The 20,000-nt window shown below is 42.9% G+C and overlaps 1 long non-coding RNA gene across 1 annotated transcript in view; it reads left to right on the top strand.

Moving 5' to 3' along the window:
• The window catches only part of Gm12610 (predicted gene 12610), a 223,442-nt gene that overhangs the window by 70,288 nt on the left and 133,154 nt on the right, over nucleotides 1-20,000 (top strand). The window contains exon 3 of the long non-coding RNA NR_132431.1: nucleotides 17,730-18,134. This is a non-coding gene — a long non-coding RNA (predicted gene 12610). The remainder of the gene's footprint in view (nucleotides 1-17,729; nucleotides 18,135-20,000) is intronic.

The following is a 20,000-nucleotide window of genomic DNA, read 5'->3' on the forward strand; positions in this document are numbered from 1 at the left end:
AGTGTGGCTATAACGTGAGCCTGGTTCATGATCCTTTGCATTCTGGCACAGAACTACGACTGTCTGTTGCATGAAGTTAAGTAGAAATCTAACACCCCCCAAATCATCCCATCTTACCAATTGTCCCGAATGCATTTCGACTGTCGATGTGGAAACTGAGAGGTTCATTCATTTAAATTAGTGCTGATAGTTACTGGTGCACATAGCATTTCTGTCCTCTGTACGTTAACCACTGTCACTTGTGTAACCCTGCCCCTAAACTTGTTTTATAGCGATGTGACCTGTCTTCAAACACACGTATCCCACTGTCTAAGCAGTCAGCCCCAGTGTGTGTCTTCACTCTGCTGGAGCAGACTTCAGGAAAGAGGGAGAGGGAAAGGGACAGAGGGAGAGGAGGGGGGGCGAGAGAGGGAGGGAGGGAGGAACACAGAGAGACAGAGAGAGACAGACAGAGAGATGCCCACGCCTGCCAAAGCTCCTTCTCCTGACACCCTATTTCTCTACAATTTCCCCCTTCTGTTTAGAGCCACAATCTCTTCTGAGTTACACCTGTGTATTCATGGGGCTGGTCTGGCAGTTACAGCTACTCCCCAGAAATCTAGAATTTGCATTCTCTTATCATTTGAATATGTGCTTTTCTTAGAGCTGCTTTCAAGGCCTTTGAGTTAAATCTCACTCACAACTCCTTATTTAGATCTTCCCTTTTTGTGTAAATGGTTTCGTGGGATTTCAACAGTTACTAATCCCTGTTAGGCAGCAGCAGAACGAAGAAGAACGAAGAACGGGAAAGGAGTTTGTAAAAGCCTGGAGTGGTGGGGTAATTCAGATAAATCTCCTAGGAGAGAATTCAGAGAGGAAGTTGGGAAGGCTTGAACATGTACAACTGTTCCATTGCTCTCACCTCAGGTGTACCCCCCTGTTGTCATTTTGTTGGCTATTTTGACAGTGACCTAAGTGGAAAATGGGATTGTTAACAGTACTTGCTTCATAAAGATGCTATAAAATTCCAGTGAAGCAATTCTGGCAGGAAGTGCAGCATTGTGCTTGCTGCTCTGTGATCCTCACCAAACACTGTCGTCCATCTATTGTTATCAGTGTCAGCACTCCCGTTCTAGGATTTCAGTCTCTCCCAAAGGCCTTTCTAACGTCTGGGCTAATGCACTGTGTGCTTCGTCTTAGGCTCAAGCACGGAGTGGAGGTTCAATAGATGAGAAGGCCAACCCTAGTCACGGCTTCTTCCTTGTACACAACTGGGATATCTGTTTGACTACTCAGAGATCACATGAGGTATCTTGGGGAGACAGGAAACTACAATCTTAACGGAACGAAACTTAACTGACTCTCACCGTTTATCACCACATATGAAGTGTACTTGCATGCTAAGTGAACAGCTGGAGATTAGGGACCATTCCTTCTGTTTCGTATAAATACAAACCTCTCTGTGGCATTAACCAAAGAAACGCAGCCCTTCAAAGGAAGTGTGTGCAGGGCCCAAAGGTGCTGTCATCAGGATGCGCTTCTTTTGTTGTCTACACTTAGAACTCTTTCCTTGTACCTCCCCCTATGGGCCACCCTCCAGTAACCATCTGCTCTTTCACAAGAGGCCACACAGAGACTGGCCTGCTCAACAGCCAACTGTTACTGATAAGGAAGGCATAAAGAACTACAGCCTGAAGTGGGGACAGAAGAGAAACAGGGACCCCTCGTCTGTTAAATAATACATCTTCATATGACTGTGAGAAACGGGAAACAAAATAACTCCTGAAAGTGTTTTAGAGATTGCACAGTCTATGTGGAACACTAGTAACTAGCAGTTAAATCCCATGTAACTCATGTTATTATTTTTTTCCTGAAAATACTTTCTTTGGGCTCATAAATTTAAAAATCAGACTTACATAGATTCCCTGGCTAGGACTCAGGGAAGAAAAACTATCTGAACAATACAATACAAACAGCCCCTCAAACCTTTTTTTTTTGCTTTAAAATATTCAGGTTGGGTCTGATTGGGTCTGGAGAGATGACTTGGTGGCTGAATGCTTGCTGCTCTTGCAGAGGACCTGGGTTGGTTTCCCAACACCCACATTCCAAATAGTCAGCTGGCTCACAGGCACCTGATTTTTGTTTTGTTTTGTTTTGTTTTGTTTTGTTTTGTTTTGTTTTGTTTTGTTTTGTTTGATTTCCACTATCTGTATTCATTGTTCACACACCAGGTCCCCAACAGTGACAAATTCTACAGACAATGAAATGGAAGAAAAGCAGACACACTGTCAGAGGAAATGGCAACCTACTGCAGCCATCATGCAAACCACTGCAGCTTTTCGACAACTGAACAAGTGGAAGATTCATGTAAGACTCAAATATATCATGCATGTAGTTGTTTATGGAATGACTAACTGAAATACACTCTTCCACTAATGAGTTGAACTCACTGAGCAATGTGTGTGAGAACAGCATCGGCAGATGGAAAACAGGAATACATACATAACATGGGAACACCCACAAACTGCTACGATATTCTCAATGAAATAAAGGAGCACAGCTGACAAGGGGTTTCTCTTATGTAAAGATGCTAAACAATTTGTTCTTATTGAAACAATTTCTGAAAAATAGAAAAGGTAATGCTAAGATGATATAAAATTTTGAAAGCACAGAGTTCAAAAGCATCCAGAATATTAAAAAAATGAATATTAAAAAGAGATAGAGACCAGAGAGATAAACAACCACATTATAAAAACAAATTCTTAAAAAGAATAAAATATTCAGATTGTATGAGGCACTTAACCAGATAATTGCCAAGTTCGTGTCTTTTTGCTTTTTGTTTTTTGTTTTTCGAGACAGGGTTTCTCTGTATAGCCCTGGCTGTCCTGGAACTCACTTTGTAGACCAGGCTGGCCTCGAACTCAGAAATCCACCTGCCTCTGCCTCCTGAGTGCTGGGATTAAAGGCATGCGCCAACACACCCTGCCGTGTCTTATTTTTATGTCATTCAAAAATGTATTTAAAGTTGTATGTATATACACATATGCAATACACACACATACACATTTAAGCATGCACGAATGTATATATAAGCCTCCTATAGCATTTTGTCCATCTCTTCTAGGATTCTTTCTATAACCTTGCCACATTTTAGAGCATCCCATTTTATGGTTCAAAGTCCTGCTTGGCTAAAGGACTTTCAGTTCCTTAGAAATAAAGCTGGAGCCTCCCAGCCCTTTCCCACGTTTCCTCCTTTTTACAATTCTCCGATACTGCGTGAATGAAGAGCACTAGGACTTGGCTACCAGAGAAGTTCCGATTAGTAGATTTCTGATGCAGAGTTGCTTGTGGATGCAGTGTGGATTAAATCCAGTTAAAAGTGAGACGTCGGATTGGACACGACCTAGTCCTCGCCAACAAGTGCCTGGTGTAGCCACTTAGCAGGCAGCAGGCTGGCAGCGAGAGCCTCAGGACACAGCAGCGATTGCTTTGGCTGAATCCAGTTGAGCAGTTGTCCTGGCAGCACCGAGTCTGTGGGCAGACAACTGGAGGAGGTAACCATCTTCTAATAACCACCCCAGGCTCTTGGCACCCAACGACTGGCACTGTTTTCTGGTTTCGTGCAACTTTTCAAGTCAATCTGCCTGTCTGATGTTGCTGGGAAACCTGGTACCGCCCATCGAGTGGCTTCATGACAGCTGAATTCAGTGACTGCCCTGCAGGTGTTCAGGCAGGAGTGGTCAGATTGTCTCTAACAAGTGAAAATCAGAGAGAGAATTGAAAGTTGTTCACATTTTGCAGCTTTTCTCTTCGTGTTTCCATGACGTTTGAAATCAGGATGTGGTCCCGGAGTGAAGGACTGCAGGAAACACTTGGATGTTCATTCTGTCTTAATTGGGCTCCTTGAACCTCACACCCTTCCTGTGCAGTCCTTCCTCTGGTTTGTGGCCTCTGCAATTGCTTCATCTTCCTCCTCTGAGGGGCTACGCTGGGCTGAGTGTGAGGGAGACTTTCTGTGCCTCTGTTCTCTATTAGTGTCCAGGGCCAGCCTCAGGTTTTCCTTTCCTGACTTTGAAACCTGAAGGAACTATTTTCCAATTCTTGAATAGCCTGCTCTTTATCCATCAAGTTAAGTGGGAACTGGGTCATATTCCAAACTTGAGCCCACAAGGATTCCATTCCCAAAGAGTTATGCATAGAAAATGGACATAAATGTGTTACATTTGGGATTGACTCGGTGACTTTTGTAAACCCCAGTCAACTCCACTCTGCAGTTATTGTGAGAGAACTTGCTTAACAATCTGTTAATTTGTCAGAACTCTCTCTAGAGACAATTATGCACAAAGCCTCTTTAAACTGTGCTATGACTTTGCAGTTGGCAGCTTCCTACCAGTGCTCTGGAAGGCTCCTAAGTCCTGGACATTGTCTTCTTATGGAAAGCCAAGGTATACGTTTTTTAAGGATCCCCTAACCCATAATAACCTTTGTTTGATTTCCAGAACAAACAACTTTCTCAACAATAACAACAAAACCCCAAAACTCCCCAGCCCCCAATTTCTAGTAAGTTTTAGGGGACTTTAATGGAGAGCCATGCTATGCTCCTGGTCAGCGACCACAGTAAACTTCCCCCATCTAGGGAGGTTTATAATTACACTCAACACGCCTTTAATCCTAGCACTTGGGAGGCAGGCGGATTTCTGAGTTCGAGGTCAGCCTGGTCTATACAGAGTAAGTTCCAGGACAGCCAGGGCTACACAGAGAAAACCTGTCTCAAAAAAACAAAATAAAATTAAATTAAAAAAAAATAATAAAATAAAAAAATTACACTCAAATTGAAACCTCCCAGGATCTAACTTTTAGCTTATATGTACCATGTATGTTTCTTATCACTACCCTTACATACTAAAGGAGAATGCATCAGCTACCATTAAGATCTTGTCTTGACAGCATTTTCAACAATTGGTGCTGGCACAACTGGTTGTTATCATGTAGAAGAATGCGAATCGATCCATACTTATCTCCTTGTACTAAGGTCAAATCTAAGTGGATCAAGGAACTTCACATAAAACCAGAGACACTGAAACTTATAGAGGAGAAAGTGGGGAAAAGCCTTGAAGATATGGGCACAGGGGAAAAATTCCTGAACAGAACAGCAATGGCTTGTGCTGTAAGATCGAGAATTGACAAATGGGACCTAATGAAACTCCAAAGTTTCTGCAAGGCAAAAGACACCGTCAATAAGACAAAAAGACCACCAACAGATTGGGAAAGGATCTTTACCTATCCTAAATCAGATAGGGGACTAATATCCAACATATATAAAGAGCTCAAGAAGGTGGACTTCAGAAAATCAAATAACCCCATTAAAAAATGGGGCTCAGAACTGAACAAAGAATTCTCACCTGAGGAATACCGAATGGCAGAGAAGCACCTGAAAAAATGTTCAACATCCTTAATCATCAGGGAAATGCAAATCAAAACAACCCTGAGATTCCACCTCACACCAGTCAGAATGGCTAAGATCAAAAATTCAGGTGACAGCAGATGCTGGCGTGGATATGGAGAAAGAGGAACACTCCTCCATTGTTGGTGGGATTGCAGGCTTGTACAACCACTCTGGAAATCAGTCTGGCGGTTCCTCAGAAAATTGGACATAGTACTACCGGAAGATCCAGCAATACCTCTCCTGGGCATATATACAGAAGATGCCCCAACTGGTAAGAAGGACATATGCTCCACTATGTTCATAGCAGCCTTATTTATAATAGCCAGAAGCTGGAAAGAACCCAGATGCCCCTCAACAGAGGAATGGATACAGAAAATGTGGTACATCTACACAATGGAGTACTACTCAGCTATTAAAAAGAATGAATTTATGAAATTCCTAGCCAAATGGATGGACCTGGAGGGCATCATCCTGAGTGAGGTAACACATTCACAAAGGAACTCACACAATATGTACTCACTGATAAGTGGATATTAGCCCCAAACCTAGGATACCCAAGATATAAGATACAATTTGCTAAACACATGAAACTCAAGAAGAATGAAGACTGAAGTGTGGACATTATGCCCCTCCTTAGAAGTGGGAACAAAACACCCATGGAAGGAGTTACAGAGACAAAGTTTGGAGCTGAGATGAAAGGATGGACCATGTAGAGACTGCCATATCCAGGGATCCACCCCATAATCAGCATCCAAACGCTGACACCATTGCATATACTAGCAAGATTTTATCGAAAGGACCCAGATGTAGCTGTCTCTTGTGAGACTATGCCGGGGCCTAGCAAACACAGAAGTGGATGCTCACAGTCAGCTAATGGATGGATCACAGGGCTCCCAATGGAGGAGCTAGAGAAAGTACCCAAGGAGCTAAAGGGATCTGCAACCCTATAGGTGGAACAACATTATGAACCAACCAGTACCCCGGAGCTCTTGACTCTAGCTGCATACGTATCAAAAGATGGCCTAGTCAGCCATCACTGGAAAGAGAGGCCCATTGGACACGCAAACTTTATATGTCCCAGTACAGGGGAACGCCAGGGCCAAATAGGGGGAGTGGGTGGGTACGGGAGTGGGGGTGGGTGGGTATGGGGGACTTTTGGTATAGCATTGGAAATGTAAATGAGCTAAATACCTAATAAAAATGGAAAAAAAAAAGATCTTGTCTTGAAGTCTTTAAGATCCTCTGGCTAGTCATTAACTATCTATTCACTAGTTGTGATTTGAAATAAGATCTACTTTAGTCTGGGGTTAAGTGATGACTATGGTTTTCAAAGCAGGGTAGCCAGACAAAGAGAATCGCCTGACTCTTCTTTCCGACCCTCTAATAAACGTGTACTCATGACCTTAATACAACTACTACTCCTCTCACTAAAACTTGAAAAATTTCATAGTTTCTCACTCACAAAAATAAACTCCAGAGTTACCTCTTCTAGTGCTCTTGAAATTATTATGGCTGCACTGTGGCTTGCTGAAGGCATAGACCGTATCTGATTCTCTGAGTCATTTCCTGTTTTACACTCAGGCCCTCTATAACCCCTCCAGTGAATATTCACTCAGTGGGTGAAATAAAGGGACAGAATTAGAAACAGTTGCATTTTCGTGGCAATACAGGATGAACAAAAAGTAGTGGATCATCTGGGAGGTTGGGGTAGGAGGACTGTTCAAGTTTAAGACCAGCCTGGACTACATAACGAACTCCTGAGCATCCTGGACTACAGTGTATGACGTTTTCCCCTTCTTAAAACATATCCGACACTTCTTAAGAAGAGACTTTGGTCTAGATTTTCAATTGCAGAAGTTTTGAGACTCTCCTGTGGCTGGATGCTGCTGAATCTTGAATGCAGCTAGAAGGCCTAGGCAGCCTTTCTAGACATCAGGATTCCCGAGGTGCATGCGGTGGGTGTGAACTTGGTGTCTTTTCAGAACACTTAGAAACTGGCCAACTTCCTGCTTTGTCTCTGGACATTAGTCAGCCTGCAAATGTCTCATTTGTTTATTTAGTCCAGAGCAATACCACAAAAATAATAACCATTGCATCCACCCGTGTTTGTGCTCAGGACATACAATTGCTATGCATTGGTCCCTTACAAATCCTTACAAGGGTTTTCTGAGGGGGTATCACTGTTCTTTCTCTTTCACAGATGAAGGGACTGGGCTTAAGGAAATAATTAGCTTCATCCAAGTCACACAACTGCTACATGATACGGCTGCAGAGTATATGCTATTCACCACATAGACAAGTGATGCTTCTCTGGATTTAGAGCACATATGGCATCCAGGAGAGTCTTAGTATGTACCAAGTCAGACTATGAATGATTGACAGGCAGTGCTAAATGGGCCATAGACAGGCTCTTAGAATTTACCACAGTTCTAGTGGCTGCTTCTGACTGCAACCCTACTTGATGCTGGGAGTTTCTTTTCTTGCTAACTCACTGAGTTATAAAAAAGAGGTATTTTCCCCTTTGTTTTACTAATGAGAAATACAAAGTGCTGAAAGGACAAGTTATTAGTTTAGGATGATGTAAATGTCACATGAGCTAGCTGAGGTCGGAATCCAGGTTGGACCTTGCCTGACTTCTTCTTGTGATTAAACTCAGATTTGTTATATATCAGACATCTCTGCCACTTTACTTTAAAAATTATTTGTGCTCACAATCCACTCTCAGCAGCTGGCTCTGGTTCTGCCAGTGGACTCCTAAGATCCAAGGCTCAGACCGCTGCAGTCTTTGTGTGTTAGTTCATGGGACACTGTTGCTGCTCTACCTGTGAGACTCTTGCAACTTGCTTTTTTCATACCTGAAATTTTGGGAAAGGATTGGTTTAAAGTCTCTCTCTTTCTCTCTCTCTCTCAAGATTTATTTTATTTAATGTGAATATACTTCAACTTTCTTCAAACACTACAGAAGAGGGTACCGGATCTCATTACAGATGATTGTGAGCCACCATGTGGTTGCTGGGAATTGAACTCAGGGAGGGCCTCATGGAAGAGCAGTCAGGGCTCTTAACTGCTGAGCCATCTCTCCAGCCCCAGTCTAACGACTCTTTAAATAGTCACTAGTACACACTCAGTGAATGCATGTGACAGCAAAGTCAGCTGCACCTGTCTCCCTGTGCATCCTTTTTCTGCGTTCCCTATCTAGTTGTACAATAGGAGGTGACTTGAGGAAACATTCCTGAGAATTACCCCTCTCTGTATTTCTACAGAGTTGTAGGAAAATAGATAAAGATTTCCCTGGGATTGGATGTGGCTAATCCCATGCTGGTCATAAGAACTCTGAAATCATAGAAGAAATTGTCCTTTGAAGATATTCTTGACTCTTTGAGAATTACATGTTTTAGTATGGGACCTTTAAAATCTTTATGGAGCACCTGAGTGAATCATGAGGCCTGTAAAAGTGTGTGATTGGGATACAGAGGATGAAGAAAATGCACATACATACAAGCCTCTCTCTCTGTGTATGTGTGTGTGCACGCACACCATGGAATAAAACCGAATGCAGTAAGACAAAACAGTGTAAGGTGTTCAGGTGTTAATGAGGTATGGAATTGGGACATGCAATATTAAATAATGGCCTTCTTGCTCTGTTGTGAAGGATGTATAGAACTTTTACAGGAGAGGAAGTTCCCGGGTAAAAAGAACAGTAGCAGCAACGTGGGCAGTGAGACAGTGGAGGGCAGCCCTAAGTGTCTCCAATCAAGGCAAAGGCAGAAGTAGCAGAGGGTTGAGTTATATGGCGGGAGGGAGGCAGATTAGTACAGTTGACCAGTGTTTCTGTCATCACCCCTCCTGGCTCTCTGGCCTCAGTCTCTTTCTTGGTTTATTTTTGTTAGGCTGAACTCTCTACTTATTGTCCGATGTCAGCAAGTCTGTTCTCCCAAGATACTAGCACTTAAAAACCCTTGGGTACCTCTCTGCTCCAGTGACTGCCACACTAAACTCCTCCATAGCCTAAAGCACAGAGAATGCACAACATTTCTCCTGAGGACCGTCACTCTGATGTTTGGTTTTCTATGTCCACATCAGTGCCCCTGACCTGTCATTCCCCATCTGTTGGAAGGCTGGTCTCCACCCCCACCCCCAGCGCGGTCCAGGAGCCTTTGGTGCTTATGTTCCCCAAACTAGCAGTTATTCTAGATTTTGTCTTGTTTTCCTCACCCTTCGCAAATGATAAATTATTTTGATTCTACAACTACCTAACCCCAAGTGGGTGCATGCCCCTTTTACTAGGAGGTTGTAAATAGTTTCTTACACGTACATGGATTATTATGGTGATAAAATGGAGGACAACTGAAAATATTTGCTCAATTGAGAAAGACTTTCAACTCCCTTCCAGAAATTAACTTCTAAGTTGTCTAGAAAAGCCATAAATTATTCAGTTTACAGGCATGTTAGAATTGTTTTCTACAATCTTCTAACATAGCCCTTCCAGCCTCTTGACTGCAGATACTCAGCTACAGCATGTTAATTTTACAAATACATGTTTACATGTATGTATTAGCTAGTGAAAACATTTTAAAAGTTCACGCTTTTTATCATAATTAATTTAATGTCTTGGAACACTGGTCAGAGGTAGATGTACCTCCTATAAAGGTGGCATTTTGACTAGGCTCACATCTAGGAAGACAAAAAGATACAGTTCTAGAAAGACGGTCTTACAAGTTTCTATTGCTATAATGAAACGCCATGACCAAAAGCAACTTGTGGAGGAAAGACTTTGTTTTACCTATGCATACACATCACTGTTCCCCCACTGAAGAGAGTCAGGACAGGAAATCAAACAGAGCAGAGACCTGGAGTTAGGAGTTGCTGCAGCAGCCCTAGAGGAGTGCTGCGTACTGGACTGCTCAGCCTTTCTTGTAGCACCTGGGACCACCAGTCCAAGGGGAGCACGACCACGTGTAGGTAATTTGTGCTACAATATTTTATTCTTACAATGTCATTCTATTTGTCAACTATTATGTTCTTTTAAGAATTATTTATTTTTATTTTATATGCATTGGTGTTTTGCCTGCATATGTCTGTGCAGGGTTTCAGATCCTTTGGAACTAGGGTTGTAGACAATGTGAGCTGCCATGTGGGTGGTGGAAATTGGCTCTCCCTTGGCAGAGCCCATCCACATCAGTCATTAATTAAGAAGATGCACTAAAGATTTGCCTCTAGAATATGGAGGTAATTTCTCAGCCGAGGTTCCTTCCTCCCAGAGGACTTGAACTTGGGTCAAGTTGACATAAAACTAGCTAGCACAGGTGATTTAGTATATAAAATAGATTCAAATTGTTTCACCTCTCTGTAGATCTCAAATTTTAGTCTTAGGGTTGGAGAGATGATTCAGTGGTCTGAGCACACACTGGCTGCTATTCCAGAGGACCGGGGTTTGATTCTCAGCACACACACCATGGCTCACAACCATCTGTAGCTCCATTTCCAGAGGACTGATGCTCTTCTGGTCTCCATGCATACCAGGCACATATGTGGTACACAGACACACAGGCAAGTAAACATAATATCACAAAATCATTTTAAAACTAGTTATTTGTATGCAGCTCTTATGTAAGTGTCAAGGTCGGTCCCTTTTGATGGATGTTCACAACATGTCCCTTTCCCCTTTATGTTCACGGTTTCTCTGTTTTCATAATGAATCCCACCACCAATGCAGAAGTATAAAAAAAGAATGCAGGAGCCAAGTGTGGCACATGCCTGGGGTCTCATCACTCAAACTAAAGTGTGGGGATTGTGAGTTCTGGGCCAGTCTGGGCTGCATAGCAAAGTGAGGGGGGTAGGTGAATAGTGAGTGGGTAGGGGGCAGGAGCAGGAGGAGAAGGAGCAGCAAGAGTGGGGAGAGAGAAAGATGTTTCGGAGAGAGAAAGATGTTTCAGAGAGAAGTGTGAACTTAGGGATGTAACAGGATGTAACAAGTGCAAGTATTTTGTTCAGAAGGACTTTGCAACATTTGAGTCTGTATTTCCTCCTTGAATTTTCAATGTGGCTACTGTATGTGCTAAGCTATAAAGAAAGCAGTTGAATTAGTCAGTGTAAGTCATGCTATTCTGTGGTAACAAACAGCCTCTCTTGTGGCATAAAAAGAGGATAGTTCTCATGCCTGGCTTGTGTTTACCCAGTGCCTGCCTGCATGCGGGTTGCTTGCTGAACTTCCTCCGGAACACAGGTTAAAGAGCAGCCATCTTTTTGGTCATTATACTGACTTCAAAAACAAAGCTTTTGGAGAGACCTGTATTATAATTTATAGATGATATGGAAGTGAAACTCATTTTCTTATTTATCTTTCTTATTTTTATTTTATGTGTATGGGTTTTTTGCCTGCTTGTACATCTGTCTACCACATATCTGCCGTGCCTGTGGAGGCCAGAAGAGGGTGTTGCATTTCCTTGGATTGGAGTTATAGATGGCTGTCAACCACAGTGTGGGTGCTGAGAATTGATCTTTTATGGAAGGGCAGTCAGTGCTCTTAACTGCAGAGCTACCTCACCAGCCCTTAAGACAAATTTTCTTATAACTGCTTAGTCAGAGCTAGACACATGGTCCCACACAAGGTGTGGGTGAAGCAGAAATACGTGGCAGTCAGCACAGAGAGATTCAGGCTCGTACTCTGACACTGCCGTCCAGGCCTCAGCTTTCAGGAATTCTGGGAAAAACAAACAACCCATCCATCAAAACGGGTTCTGTCCTTTACTGGCCACTGGGTATACAATGAAGAACTGAATTCAAGTGTCTCTCATTTTATGCTGTAAGTCTGATGAACAAGTCTGTGTTTACTAGGAAGTGAGGGCTCAGCACCCTAATTGTGAGAGCTGGAGAGAAGGCTCAGCGGCGAAGAGCACTTTCTGTTATTACAGGGGATCCAGGTTTGGGTCCCAGCACGCACAGGGCAGCTCACAACCATCTGTAACTCTAATTCCGGGATCTGACACCTTCTCCTGACCCAGGCACCAGTCACACACATGGTATACACATGCACACATGCAGGCAAAACACTCCTCAGACTCATAAAATAAATACATTTAAAAAGGAATACCTTTAAAAAAGTTTGTAGTCTTTCTGTCTATGAACAGGTTATTTTTGTTTTTTTTAAAAATACATCTAGAATTATGCTTACAAATGCTTAATCAATCTGTTTACACCACTCTGTCATTGCTTGAAAAGCAATCCTATATTAAAAGGGTACTTTATTTGGAAAAAAAGCATTGCATAATGACGGTTTTTCTTACTTTGTTCTAGATTAGGAATGGCTATTCATTTAAGTGTGTACAAGGTGTAGGACTACGGTCACTTCCCTCTAATATGTCAGCTTTCTAGAAATAGGAAATAGTAGCACCCTCTTTTATGGTTGTGAAGACTGAATTTATTGAAGTGTATAAAATTTAGTCCTGTGCATATCTTTAATAAGTGTTCAAAAATTAGATATTCTTTTTTTAATTGGATGTTTATTTACATTCCAAATGTTATCTCCTTTCCTGGTTTCCCCTTGCAAAGCCCTATCCCATCCCCCCTTACCCTGCTTCTATGAGGGTGCCCCCTCACCCCCCCAACCTACCCACTCCTGCTTCATTGCCCTAGCATTCCCCTACACTGGGGCATCAAGCCTTCACAGGACCAAAGGCCTCTCCTCCCATTGATTCTAGATAAGGCCTTCAGTTCCTTCAGTCCTTTCCCTAACTTCTACATTGGGGTCCCTGTGCTCAGTCCTATGCTGCGAGCATCCTCATCTGTATTGGTCAGGCTCTGGCAGAGCCTCTCAGGAGTCAGCTGTATCAGGCTCCTCTCAGCAAGCACTTCTTGGCATCCGCAATAGTGTCTGGGTTTGGTGTCTGTATGTGGGATGGATCCCAGGTGGGGCAGTTTCTGGATGGCCTTTCCTTCAGTCTCGGCTCCATTTTGTCCCTGTATTTCCTTTAGACAGGAACAATTAAAATTTGGGAGATGGGTAGGTGGCCCCATCCTCAATGGGTGGCTATGCCTAACCTCTGGATATGGTCTTGACAGGCTCTCCCTCCCCTTTGTGGGGGTGTTTCAGCTAACATCATCCCTGTGGGGTCTAGGGAGGCTCTTGCTTTCCTGGCATCTAGGACTTTCTTATTACGTCATCTTCATTACTGCAAACCTGTAGAATATACTCATCATTTACAGCAAAGCTTTTTCTTATATTCTGAATGTGAAATGTCCCTTCCAGGCTCATGAATTTGAATACTTGGTCTCAGCCAACAGTGCTTTTCTGGGAGGTGGGAGAAAAAGGTTTGAGCTCCCCGATCTGCTAAGTCGTGAGATATAGCCATTGCAAGTCCCCCTTAGCACAGGCCGAGTTGTTCACTGGGCTTTCCCTGCCAGGACGTCTAAGTTTCATGATAAGCCACTCCTTTCTTGAACTGTGTCTTCTGTCAGGTATTTTTCATCGTAGTGACACTAAAAAGCAATCAATATATGCTACTAAAGGCTTTAATTAAATGAAGATAAACCCTTTACTAGGGGATGCATTTCAGGAGCGTTCTCTGGGACCCTTACACATTTTCAATCACATTGATTCATTTTGCATGTGTGCATGGTGCATGCAGATGGGCATGTGCCTGCGGAGGTCAGGGGACAGTTTGCAGGAGTCCATTTTCTCCCTCCACCAGTTATAGGGGTCAAGCCCAGATAGTTAGGCTTGGTAGCAAGCACCTTTACCCATTAAGCCATCTCATCAGCTCTCTCTGGAGTCTTCAGAAACTTGTCACATACTTCCTGAGTGAAACAGACCTATGAAGGGAAGTCTCTGGAGGGCCTGGTGCACCTGTGTCCACGATCTTCAGTTCTAAGTCACTGTCTCAGACAGTAAAATGCACCGGCTCCTTATTAGCATATTGAGTGTCTCTTTCTCTCTGGTGATTAAGAAGAAGTTTTCAGAAAGGCTCCTTAGGATGCCATTAGAGACACTGTATTCACGAACATGATACCTTTGCTGTGTTTCGGTTGAGATCCTGACACCTCACTTCTGGTCATTGTTCATGTGGAAGGTAGGTTGTGATCTATTTGAGGTAAATTTAGGCTAGAATTATATTTGGATCGGGATGTGATGATATCTTCTTTTGCTTTTTTTTTTTTATGAAAAAAAATATACCCATCTGAGCTTGGTACTGTATCACTTGTGACTTGGTGCTAGAGGAAGATGACACTTCCTTATCTGGCTGTAGGGAATCTTCCTGGCCGCCCTTCTGTTGCCATATTCTCTGTTGTGTTTCTTGGTGGTGTGCCTGACCTAAAAATTATGCCTCAAATGAGGCATAATATAGGTTTTGAAGAGGCAGATGGGGTGTCTGAATTGGCTTGGCAACTTACTAGTTGTATGATATTATGCAATCTCAGTTTTAATTTCCTTATTTGAACAGGTCATTGTTCATTATTTGAACTGGGAAAAGGGATGGACTTGCAAGAAGATTAGGAGGTAATGTGGGGAGATATTGTCGATGGATTGGGTGAGGCAGGGGAGGGGGCAGGGATGATACCAGGCTTCTATCTCAAGGACTTGAACTTGGGTGGTGTTTTAGTGCAGGGGAGATAAGAGAAGGTGTGGTGGTGGTGGTGGTGGTGGTGGTGGTGGTGGTGTGTGTGTGTGTGTGTGTGTGTGCGTGCTGCGCGTGTGCTTGTGCATGTGTAAAAAACTTATCCGTGTGTGAAAGATACAGAGAGGCAGAGATGGAAAGCGAAAGACTAATTATGGCTTTTGGTTTTAAACTTTGTCTGTGTGTGTTTTCATTTGCATACCGGTACAAGTGAGGATTAGCTCGCATGTAGTTAGGAAACAACCTTGTGTACTGGTCCTTGCCTACCACCAGACAGAGCCTCTGTTTTCTCTGCTGTGTAGGCCAGGCTGTCTGGCCAGTGAGCTCACAGGGATTCTCTCTCTCTTTCTCTCTCTCTCTCTCTTTATCTCTCTCTCTCTCTCTCTCTCTCTCTCTCTCTCTCTCTCTCTCTCTCTCTCTCTCTCCCTCCCTTCCCTCCCCTTCCCCTTCCCCTTCCCCTTCCCCTTCCCCTTCCCCTTCCCCTTCCCCTTCCCCTTCCCCTTCCCCTTCCCCTTCCCCTTCCCCTTCCCCTTCCCCTTCCCCTTCCCCTTCCCCTTCCCCTTCCCCTTCCCCTTCCCCTTCCCCTTCCCCTTTCTTTCTTTCTTTCTTTCTTTCTTTCTTTCTTTCTTTCTTTCTTTCTTTCTTTCTTTCTTTCTTTGTCATTTCCTCCTATTTCACTTTAGGAACATTGTGATTACAGATGCGCCTTCTCACGTCCGGGTTCTCATGGGTCTTAGGGATTTGAACTCAGGTCCTCATGCTTGTGTACCATGTACTTTCCTCATTTCTCCATCTGAGCATGTGATTTTGAGGTACTTTTTAGACAGTTTAGAAATGTTGACTTGAAGTTTTCATGGCGCTTAGAGGAGAGCTCTGGCTTATGCAAGGATCTGAATTGCTTGCAGTCATCTAAAGTAGGTGAACCTCTGCAACTAATATAACCCGGGATAAACTTTGAGAATGTCTTAGTTACTGGTCTCATGGGAATGGGGAAACCTTAAATCATTCTTATGATACCATAAGCCTCTGGTTTTCCTCTTCTTGAAACATGAGCTTTTGAAATGAAGAAATTATGTTGTCTACATAAAACAAAGGGACAAACCTTTATAACATTCTTTAGTAGAGACAGAAATGTATTTTTAGGCTATTAAAACCAGTAAGTTTACAAGACTTACCTGGGGGAGTAGAGAATAGAGTTAGTCAAGTACAAAGATTGAGAAGAATTTTTGAGGTCCCGAGGTAGGACACTGGATGTTTGTTCTGACAGTAATCGGGATGAATAACATTTGGCTCAGTGCTCACTCTTCTGGCTTCCAAAATAGCTTTGATCTTGTGGTGAGAATTTGCTACATAAATGTAATATTGAGAAACACAAGTGGATTTGAGAGTGCTGAGAAGTGACTAGTTCAGATGTCTAATGACTTATAGTCTCTTAGGAATGGCTGATAGATTCAGGAACTGAAACAGGAAGTTGGGGGACTCCATGAGTTTGAAGAGTGAGTGTGGGCATGGGCAGTCAGGAGAGAATTGGAGCAAAGGGCTAGAGAATGGATAATGTGACCTTATGATTTTGGGTGTTGAGCCATTTTCGTTGTTGTTGGGTTTTTTTGTTGTTGTTTTGGCTTTTTGTTGTTGTTGGTTTTTTGAGACAGGGTTTCTCTGTATAGCCCTGGCTGTCCTGGATCTCACTCTGTAGACCAGGCTGGCCTCGAACTCAGAAATCCGCCTGCCTCTGCCTCCCGAGTGCTGGGATTAAAGGCGTGCACCACCACTGCCTGTCTTGAGTCATTCTTTATAATTTTTTTAAAGTTATAATTTTTGAGATTATAATGTAATTATATATTTCCCCCCTTTCTCTCCCCCAGCCTTTGCATATATCCTGCCTTGCTTTCTTTCAAATTCATGACCCCTTTTTCTTTAATTGTTGCTAGGTAGCCATGTTGGTGAGACTTCATGGCTGGAGCTTTTGGCATTTCTGTAAGAAAGAATCTCACAGCACACTTCCTTCTCTTTTGGTTTCTGTAACATTTCTGTTCCTTCTTCTGAACTCATCCCTGAGCCTCAGTTTCAAGAGTTGTGGAACCAGTTGGACCGTGTTAAGCCATTGTTAGTAATGGTTTCTCCCTGACAGTGTGAAGGCTCATAAATAAATACCAAAGGATCGAGCATCTAGACTAGGTGTGGCCATTTCAAGAGAGCAAACGGAAGAATAGTGCTAAGGACAGGGAAGCCAACCAGCTCTCTTCTGGTAAATAAGCGTTCCAGAAATGTAAGCTTTAATTGGGCTAGCTGACCACAAATCATTACAAAGATGGAATGAGTCATTTGGTGGCAAAGATGTCTGAGGGTCTGAAGTGACAACCTTCTAATTGTGTGTGTGTGTGTGTGTGTGTGTGTGTGTGTGAGGGGTGCTCCTTGTGAATGGACTTCTGTGTGTTGAGCAGAGGGGCCAGGTCATTTCTCCCTGGTGTGGAAGGATAAGTTTCACTTATTGTCTCATTTCTAGCCTCACAATAAGCCTGGAAGGTAGGCACAGCAGTATCGATAGGATATCAACTTTTCTTATACCCTTGGAGCTATGACAATTTGACACAATCGTTTGTGTGAAAATACGCCAACAAGCTTAAGTCACTACCTGTGCAAGTTGTGTTGTTACTCACGCCTTTGAAGTATTTCTCTTTGTTTTTCAGGGTACCATAACACATTCCCTACAGTAATTAGGGCTTCCCTTAACAAAGCCAAGGCTGGCACCTGGGTAGATGTTCTTTGTTGATTACGAAGTCTTAATGTGGACTAGCTTCAGAAGCTTCTCAGAGCCAAACCGTCATCTCTTTGCCTTTCTGCTACGAAGACCACACTCCCATCCAGGCCACCCACCAGGTTCCATTTGGTGGAACCCCCACCAAGGACACCTTTAGCTGTTGATTGCTTTATAGAATAACCGGGCTGGATGACAGCCCTGAGCAGTTTGCCAGTGTGGTCTAGTTTTCTAGGTTTCCCTGGTGAGTCAACAGGAATGTATCTACTTGTCTCTGGGAATTGCAGTTCTACATCATCACCTAAAGTCTTCCAGATTTTCCTGAAGAGAGGCAAATGTGAGTATCCATTTAGCAGTATCCTCTACTCCCTTTGCAGTTGAGCAGACCATGTTTGAAGTTATAGATGTTAAATTTTCTTGAGAGGGGAAAACAAAGCTCCAGGGATGGATTAAATGGTGACTCCTTCTCTCAAGGAATTTCCCTAGCTTCGTCATGGTTTCAGTTGCCATCAGTTGCTTGTGCTTCTGCTGGCGTCATTGGGCATAAACCATCTGGGTCATTTTGTGCAATACACCTCATCAGCTGTGAAGACATGAACATATTTTTATTTATTGGGATGATTAGTGTCTGTGTGTTCTGTTCACTTACTTGGTTTATGGCACTCCATGACGCATATACCTTCTACTCAGTGTTTTTCACTCCCCGTGTCTTTACTCTGGACATAAGGAGCATTTTTTTTTGCCTCCAGGTAGAAACTGTGCCCCAGGAATATGCCATGGACACAGGAGTTCTCTGACCTATCACTGACTTTGTTCAGAGACTTCAAACATCACCCTGGAAGACAGATTATCTCCACTACCATCTTTCTTCAGTGGGTCCTATGAATTTGGTGTAGTTCTCTGATTTCTTCCATTTGAATACGTTTTAAGTTCATTTACATGCCTGAAGTTAAGTTCATCTACTACGTGGAGATGAAGAGCCGACACACACCATGGAAACATTAGCTGGTTTAGAATTTATGCTCTATGTACACGTATTTCTCTTAGTAACACTTCTTCTGTGGCTTCCTGGGAATCCCTCGGACTTATCCTTTCCGATGTCACTCAACACTCTACAAGGCGTCCTTATACAATAGAGACGTGGAAGTGGAGAAGCTTTGTTACACACACACACACACACACACGCACACACACACACACACACACACACACACACACACGCACACACACACCATCTAGGACCAGCTTCTGTTAGAAAAACCTCTGCAATGACACACACCTGTAATCCTAACACTTGAGAGCTTGAAGTAGGATTGTGGGGTCAAGGCCATAGGCTTTAGAAAGTTTGTGGCTATATAATAAGACCCTGTCTCAAAACATAGAACTGACCCCTTGGTATTTGCTAACTGATGGATGTGCTTTTCCTAGCTAGGGAGGACTATTTTCCCATTTTTTATATTCCTTAGTTGTGTGTGTGTTGTCTAGAATTGAGGCCTTAGGAACTTTCCCCATTCCATGTTAACATTCAATAGTTACCCCTGAAGACATATACATACAAGCAAACATTATACAGATTGAGCACGTTGTATTTATATGCTTAGGAATACACACACACACACACACACACACACACACGCGTGCCCGCACACACACATATACATACACACACACAATGCAGAAAAATGGCCTTTGATAAAATTCAAATTCCTTTCATGATAAAAGTCTAGAGATTAGACTAGGGGAACAAAGGATATACCTTGACGTAATAAAGTCAATTTACTGTAAGTCCATAGCCAGCATTAACCTCAACAGAGAGGAACTCAATGCATTTAGAATGAAGTCAGGAACAAGACAAAGATTTCCACCCTCTTTATATCTATTCAATTTGGTACTCGAAGAAGTCTTAGACAGTAAGACAACTGAAGGAGATCTAGGTGTACAAATGGGACAGGAAGAAATTGTGAACATAAATGACCCTTAAAGATTCTATCAGGAGTGTATATTCTGGGGTCTCACTGCTGGGTGCTTGTCTGTTCTAGCTGCAACGAGACGAGAAATCAGTGATAGGAAGAAAACTGTAAAGGTCAGTTTGTGAAAATTAAATAAAGTGCCTTTAAATAATAAAAAAAGATTCTATCAGGAAACTTTGACAGCTGATAAACGCTTTCAGCAAAATAGCAGAATGCAAAATTAGCACACAAAA

Source organism: Mus musculus, chromosome 4 (assembly GCF_000001635.26).
Source record: "Mus musculus strain C57BL/6J chromosome 4, GRCm38.p6 C57BL/6J".
NCBI lineage: Eukaryota > Metazoa > Chordata > Mammalia > Rodentia > Muridae > Mus > Mus musculus.